The following is a 7,105-nucleotide window of genomic DNA, read 5'->3' as shown; positions in this document are numbered from 1 at the left end:
ATGGTCCGATTGGCTTTATTCAGCTGGGTTCTTCTCAGGGAACGACGGCTGTTCCCATCCACCGAGTCCTTGGCAGAGCAGTTAAGTCAGCATGATCCAGCCCTTTTTTCGGGGCCTCCAGATAGCGAGAAAATAAAGGAAAAATAATAGAGCCTTGAGAGTAAAAGGGACAATATGATTATGGAGGTTAATGATGTCTTGGATTGTATCGGCACAATTTCAGAGGATCAGAGTAAGAATTTATAGCAGTTGACAATGAGACTCTGCGCCCACACAGACAACTGGGCATTCCTCCCACCATCGTATTATTCATCCTGCTGTATGTAGTCCATAAATCCACTGCTATTTCTCTGTGGGAGGAATTCCCCATGGGACACCAGCGGCATGTGGCCATGGTTTTGCTGGCAGGCTCCTTCTCCAGGATCATCACCTTTCTCTGGATGGCGTTTGGTGCAAGGCACATGAAGTTGCGGTGGGCACGCTTGCCAATGTGTGCAAGAGCTTGTGTGCAGAGGAGCATTGAAGAAAGTGTGTTTAGAGACTATGGAGGGTTGCTTCCCAACTCTTCCTCGGGTCTCTTCTGTTTCTGTTATTGTTTTTTAGCACAATTCAAGAAAATCTGTCTTTTCACTATTAGCTGAAATTTATTAGGAATATTACAGCATTGACAACTGCTACGGAAAGAAACCCTTCCCATGTGGATCTGCAAAGTAACATAGGGCAGAACATAAAGAGACAACACCATTCACAATTTGAAATTTAAAATTATACAATTATTTTTTTTCCTATCTCTTGTTAAGTGAATTTTTATCCATGACAGATTTTTGTTGGAAAAAAGGGATTGCTTCGGCTATTGATTGCAAACAGATTACCCCAAAAATGCTTTTTTGTTTGTTTGTTTGCAAACAGAACCTAACTCCACCCTAGAGAATAGGTGAACTGGCAAACCCTTCACAGTGACTACTTGCTCATCCTTGTTTAAGGCCTGTGATTGATATGCTGGGTGACATGATATGTGTCTATTCCCTTGGTGCTGCGATTGGATGAATGGAGCTCTTTTAAATGGAAGAATAATGAAATAATGATTCGTGAATAATAAATCCTTGTTTGCATGCTAATACTCTGTTGAATATCAGGTGTGGTATAAAAAGTGGCTATTCCCCAAACAATTTGCTCAAACAAAACCCTTGTTCTGAATTCAAACACTGTTTCTGCCATATCCAGTCATCTGTAGCCGGAGGCTTCACAGAGAAAGTGTGTTACAGGGAATGATTTAAATGAAAATGGGTGGTTGCTTGGATCATAAAAGAGGGAAGGAGTTCCAAGAATGAGGAACAGTTTGGAAAAAGGGCCAAAATCATAAAATGTAAATTTGTGCTTTTAGGAATTCTTCCCCACTTTTCAGACAAAAGGAACTACTTATCTTCAGCTCTCTGGGAGACATGTCCTTAACTCTGGGAGAACAAGAGGCTGTGAATTTGATAGGAAGATGGCCGATAATGTAAGGGGGAAGCTACAGCCCATGAGTAGACTGCCTCTAATCCTTGGGCTCAGTCTAAACAGGGATGCCTCTGCAGCCCTGGGCTGCTGACAGGCGAAAGAAATCCTTCAGCTCAAATCCAAAGGCCTTTGCTTTTTGAGCAGGAGGACACAAATCCTACATCAGTGCTGCCTGCGAAGATTGCACCAGCAATATTATAAGAGAGACTAAGGAAGACTAAGACTTTTAAAAAGTGTTTCAAAATACACACACATTCATAAGCTTGTGGATATAGGTAGCATATATATAATGTGTATATGGAATGTGGGTGCATATGTGTGTACATGCATCTATAAAACATCAGACTGACAATTGAAGTTTGTTTCTAAGAAACATGTTTTTTTTTTCAGACGCAGTTTGGGGATGTAGTAGGCCTGATTATCTACCGAAACTGAAGAGTTAAAATTGCTGCATGCTGTGCAAAGGATTTTTATATCATTATATTAATCTTAAATTAATTTTAATAACTTTATTAGATTTACATAGGTATCTGCTTTGTTTGCTAGATTGGATTATCCATTATAAAGACTAGATTTCCCTCAAACGTGGGGATACGCATGTTGCTATAGCTACCCTGGTGCTGGCTATTTATTCTGCAAAGCAGGAAAGCAGGAGTTCTGAACAGCCTTCCTGTTCCAGCATCTGAAACTATCTGTCCACAGTTTTTGTATTCACGTGGATCTTGCATTTAAGTAAATCAGATGGCAGGAGTTGTTGTTTCATTTGCCTCTTGAGAAATTGCAAGGACATTCATCTGAGAACATCTGAACTTCATTTACATACAGGAAGGCACATAAGGTGTTCAAAGAATACCTTTGAAATTAAGAATTCACAAAAGGGACAGTGGTGAGACCCTGGGGAAGCCCTCCTCTGCAAGAAATGACTAGAAGAAAAGTAATGAGGAAAAAAGGAAAAGCTAAAGTGCAGCAGAGGAAAGCTGAGCAGCTGGAGAGTTATCTAAAAGGGCCATCCACACTGGAATCCTAGAGATGGGGAAAACACACAGCTTTTTGTGTTTGCTCTCTCTCTGGTGGAAGACATGATCCCTGCTTGGAAGACTGGAAGACTTGATCCCTGCTAGAAGCAGGGGAGAAATCTGACCTGAGGTTCAATTTCTCATCCAAAGCATCACCAGAAAGAATCCCCTGGAGATGCTCTCTGAATACCAAGGGTACATTTAACACTGCCTACCTGGAGTGGTCCAGTCCAAGTTCATGTACAGACTTCTGATGCTTGTGCTCAGATGTGAATCTAGGGGAGAATGGAGGGGAATGCAGGGGGTGGGTGAGAGAAGGCATGAGAAGGACAAAACATGTTTTGTGACTGTAGTGCAGACAGAATGGAAGCAATTTAAACACCTTGGCGATGACCATCTATCCCATCTGGCCTTGTGGCCACATATCTAAGCAGTCCTTTGTACATGGCTCTTGGTGATACTTGACCTAGAAGCAAGCACAGTGTATAGCTCAGAGTTTCTTACGCAATATGGATACCAGCAGCCTGAACGAGAAGTACTGTGGAGTTGGTGGCATAAAAGCAGAGAGTGAGGTCAGGGGGCACATCAGACTTTCCCTATTTTTGCTTGACAAGCCGTGTAGACATAGCCTAGAATTATCACCGTCCTCTGCTCCATCGACATCTCTGGTATTTCCTCCAGGCCCTGCAACTGGCAGCATTGGATTCTTATTTTACCTGGCATCTGTTGTTTCCTTCAGACCAAATGGTAGCCAGTGTGTCTCATACACTTTAATATCATATTAGCAAAGCCTCAAAATATGTTCGAACACTGGGAATGTGGTTTCCTAAGGTTACATGTTGTCTCCTATTTTAAACCCAATTCAAGGTTTTTGTGTGAAATAAACAAAATAGAGGGAGAAGAAGTTTCTACCTAAGCAGGAATGTTTAGCTTTCAGTCTGCCTGAAACCCCACGAAGTTGGTTCAACCATCAGGAACGAAATAGTTCACTGTCAGGCATGCCCTACCCCCCTCAGGGGCTGGCTGCCTCACCTAAGCCAGCCCTCACTGTCTGGGCTGAAGAACTGACATATATAACCTTGACTTCACATTTCATGGCATGCTTAGTCCAAACACTTTTATTATTCAACAGTTCGTCTAAGCAGAAGGGTGTGACTATTTGCAGAAGCTGAGATTTCAGACTTGATAGGTATCAAGTTACACCCTTATCATGTATTAAATTGCTTTATGATTCCTAATAGCATGAGGTAGACTGTCCAGGATGTGCAGTAAAGTCTGCCCATTCATCAGCGAATGCAATGAATGTGACCTTATGTTCCTCGAATGAGATGTTGATGCAGTTCAGGTTTCCCTTACCCGGTCTGTCACCCATCCTGCCTCTCCTGCGACCTCTCCCAGCTCCCTGAGGGCACCCTGTCCAAGCAGTAAGCAAGTCCCTTTGCTACCTTCTCAGGTATGAGCTAACAATCTCCCCAATCCCACCCCCAGGATGTATCTTAGTGCCAGCTGAGCAAGACACTTGCCCTTTACATGCTGTAGGACCTCGGCCTGGAATTCCCCTCATGCTTTGGGCAGGCATAACTTAAATGTCCTCCTTCTTTGGAGAACGCAGTTATGCTTTGGACTCTCTGCTTGCTGGCTTTTGTGAGAGACAATTTTCTCTTTTCTCTCTTCAGGAGTCAGGCCCTTAACAGACTGCCTTTCAGTTGCTCTCCTCTAAGCCATGTCAAACAACCCTGACTCTGGGCTGAGGAGCCAGGACTGTGGAGTTACCTTGGAGCCTTGAGGGGATGCTACTTAATTAGGGCACTGTTTTTACCTTTCCTGCACCCTTCTTTAGCAACCGCTCACGATCTAATGCTAATAATTCAGATAAGGGTTCTCTGTCACACAAATACACTGAGGCTATATGACATGCAGCTAAATAACACACATTAAAGTTCAAACTTTGTGCTAGGAAGTTAATTATCAAGTTACCGAAGTTAGCCATATCAGGACATTTTGACCTGGTAACCTTCATAGAGACAACTTCCCTTTTACTGTGGGTGAGATGTAAAGGGTTGTGTTCATGTGCCTAACAATCTTATGTCCTAACCACATCCCAATAATCTTAAAGGTGTGCTTTCTCCAGAGATCACGATTTCTCCTTGATTGACCCCATTGCAATCTTGGTCATTGCCTGCCACCCCATTTAGTCGCATGACTTCAGGATATCAAGAATCAAAGTATACAGGAAGTGTGTCAAAAATCTGTATCCTACCAAAACACAGGAGAGTGATTTTTGTAATCACTTCTATACGGAGATATTTTTATCAATGTTTTTTTTAAAAAATAATGGTAAGAAAGAGGCGGTGTCTTTCCCATCCATTGATGACCTTTTGTCTAGACAGCTATTGCCTTCCTTTCTTTATCTATGGTAATTTCATGTTTATTTCTCTTCAGCTCTCTCCAAGCAACATCACTTCCTTAATACCAGTTGATCTTGCTGTTAACCTCTTTTTTACTTTTTCTTGTACATTTGGACTTATCGTACAAGCGTCTTACCTCCCTTTTTTTTTTTTTTTTTTTTGTTAAGCTCAAAACTTCAGTATGTCAAGCTCCATTGATTTAAACCTGTTTACACTAGTTGGATCTCCAGCACAACACATCTGTTACATGCTCAGAGACTTTACTCATCTCAGTCCTCACTTTGTAATCCATATTTTGAGAGCAATGCTTTGCCACCATCAAAAAGAATGTTTAAATATGGCAATATGATTTATTTTGAACATCAACAGCATGCAGTATTCAGCATTAAACTGATTAAATTTGTTTACCTGAAGTTTTAGAAACAGGGAAAGTTATTCTTCATACTTTCTTAAAGTAGCTCATTGTGCAATTTATTTAACTGCTCCAAAATGGCAGAATAATAACATTTAATTACATTGGGATACACTGAACTCCCAGCGCACTTGTTTAATCAAAAGTAAATGTTGTATCTGCAGAAGTTTTTTTAACAGTGTGTTATGACTACAGCATGTCATATAATATGTTGTTAAACACAATTGAAAAAGTAATATAGAAACATCTGTTCTGTAGAACAATGATATTTTAACCCAAATATTTTTCTATATTAACAGCCTGCTACAGAAAATGAAAAATGATAACAAATATGACTGAATTATCTAATGGTTTATATCCTTCTATTTTCAAATTTGGCTTTGGCATCTTTCAACTTTCAACTACTGACTGCTCAGCGTGGTATTTAAGTTACCCAAAGACTTATTATATAATTTATTTATATAGTTGGTTCCAGCAATATGCTGAGTGTTGTTTGAAGCACAGTGATAAAAACATCTCTTGTCACAAATTATTTACAGTCTAGATAGAAACATGGTCCAATTCCCTCACAGCTCAAAAGCTCAAGATACTAACAGTCTTGACAAATGTTAAGGATCGTGTTGGTTTCAAGAAATTCCACTCAGTAGGATCATTGCCCAAAGTCTCTGCTGTGGAAAACACAGGGTTGTCTTCCACTCTAGCTGAGTTGCTCAGGTGCTCAGACACCTTCAGTCTCTTCCTGCCAGGCTCCAGAACTGGACAAAGATGATTTTGGTTGTTACTCATACCAATGGAACAGAAAGAAGGAATAAAATGTGGGTTTTAGGCTACTATTAGACCTTGTGTCCATCTTTTGCACTCTATCTTGCAAGAATCTCTAAGGAACCATTCATTGCCTGCTCAGGAAGGAGGCAAGGGACCTTCTCCAGGAGAAGAAGCTGACAATCCTGTGGCCCAGGAGCTCCCCAGAAATACGTCTGCTCTCTGTGTGCCTCACTGCCAGTGGGCTGGGGGAGCAGCACAAGAGAAAGTTGGGCCTTACACAAGTGAGAAAACTTCCCTGTAAACCATGACAGGAAGGAAAGGTTCCTGCCTCAGAAAAGGAGCCCTCCGATAAGCACGGTGAATCATTTAAAACCCAGCAACATGGCAGTCATTAATTAAACCGTCATGCAAAAAGGGGCTGCTTCAGCAATTTACTTGCATCAGGCATTTCTAAAAAAATATATATGCTGTCCCACCCAGATTTTTCATGAGTTGTGACCTTGAGACACGTCTCTGTTACCAGCTGTGCAGCGGCGGTAGCATTTGTCATGCAGCGAACCGAAAGCAGATGAGGCAGAGATGAATCCTGCAGGGCAGCTTGAGCAGGTCGCAGTACCTCATACCACACCGCAAGCAAACCTAATCAAAAGCAGAGCTTTTTGTGAAGCCTTGGGACCTCTGTTGTTTTATTCTTGCATGAACCGAGTGTCAGCCAGCACTCACCAGCTATCTCTCTCTGAGCAATGTTTAATTTATTGAATTGTTTCATTTATCATGACCACAAGGGTGCTTTAAAGTTTGAAATGTATTATGTCACTGAGAAATGCATGCTTGGAGAGGGCAAACTCTCCTGCTGCTGCTGTCATTACTAAAGTCGTTAAAGAAGATGATCGGAGTTTTAATTGTTCCCTGAGTCGTTGCATCATATCTTTGTTTGGGTTAGGGCAGAATGCTTCATGGGCTAGTCGCCATTCCAAAAAGTGGTGGAAATTAATCATCTGCTT

The sequence above is a fragment of the Oxyura jamaicensis genome, chromosome 2, assembly GCF_011077185.1.
Source record: "Oxyura jamaicensis isolate SHBP4307 breed ruddy duck chromosome 2, BPBGC_Ojam_1.0, whole genome shotgun sequence".
Lineage (NCBI taxonomy): Eukaryota > Metazoa > Chordata > Aves > Anseriformes > Anatidae > Oxyura > Oxyura jamaicensis.
This window is presented reverse-complemented; position numbering follows the sequence as displayed.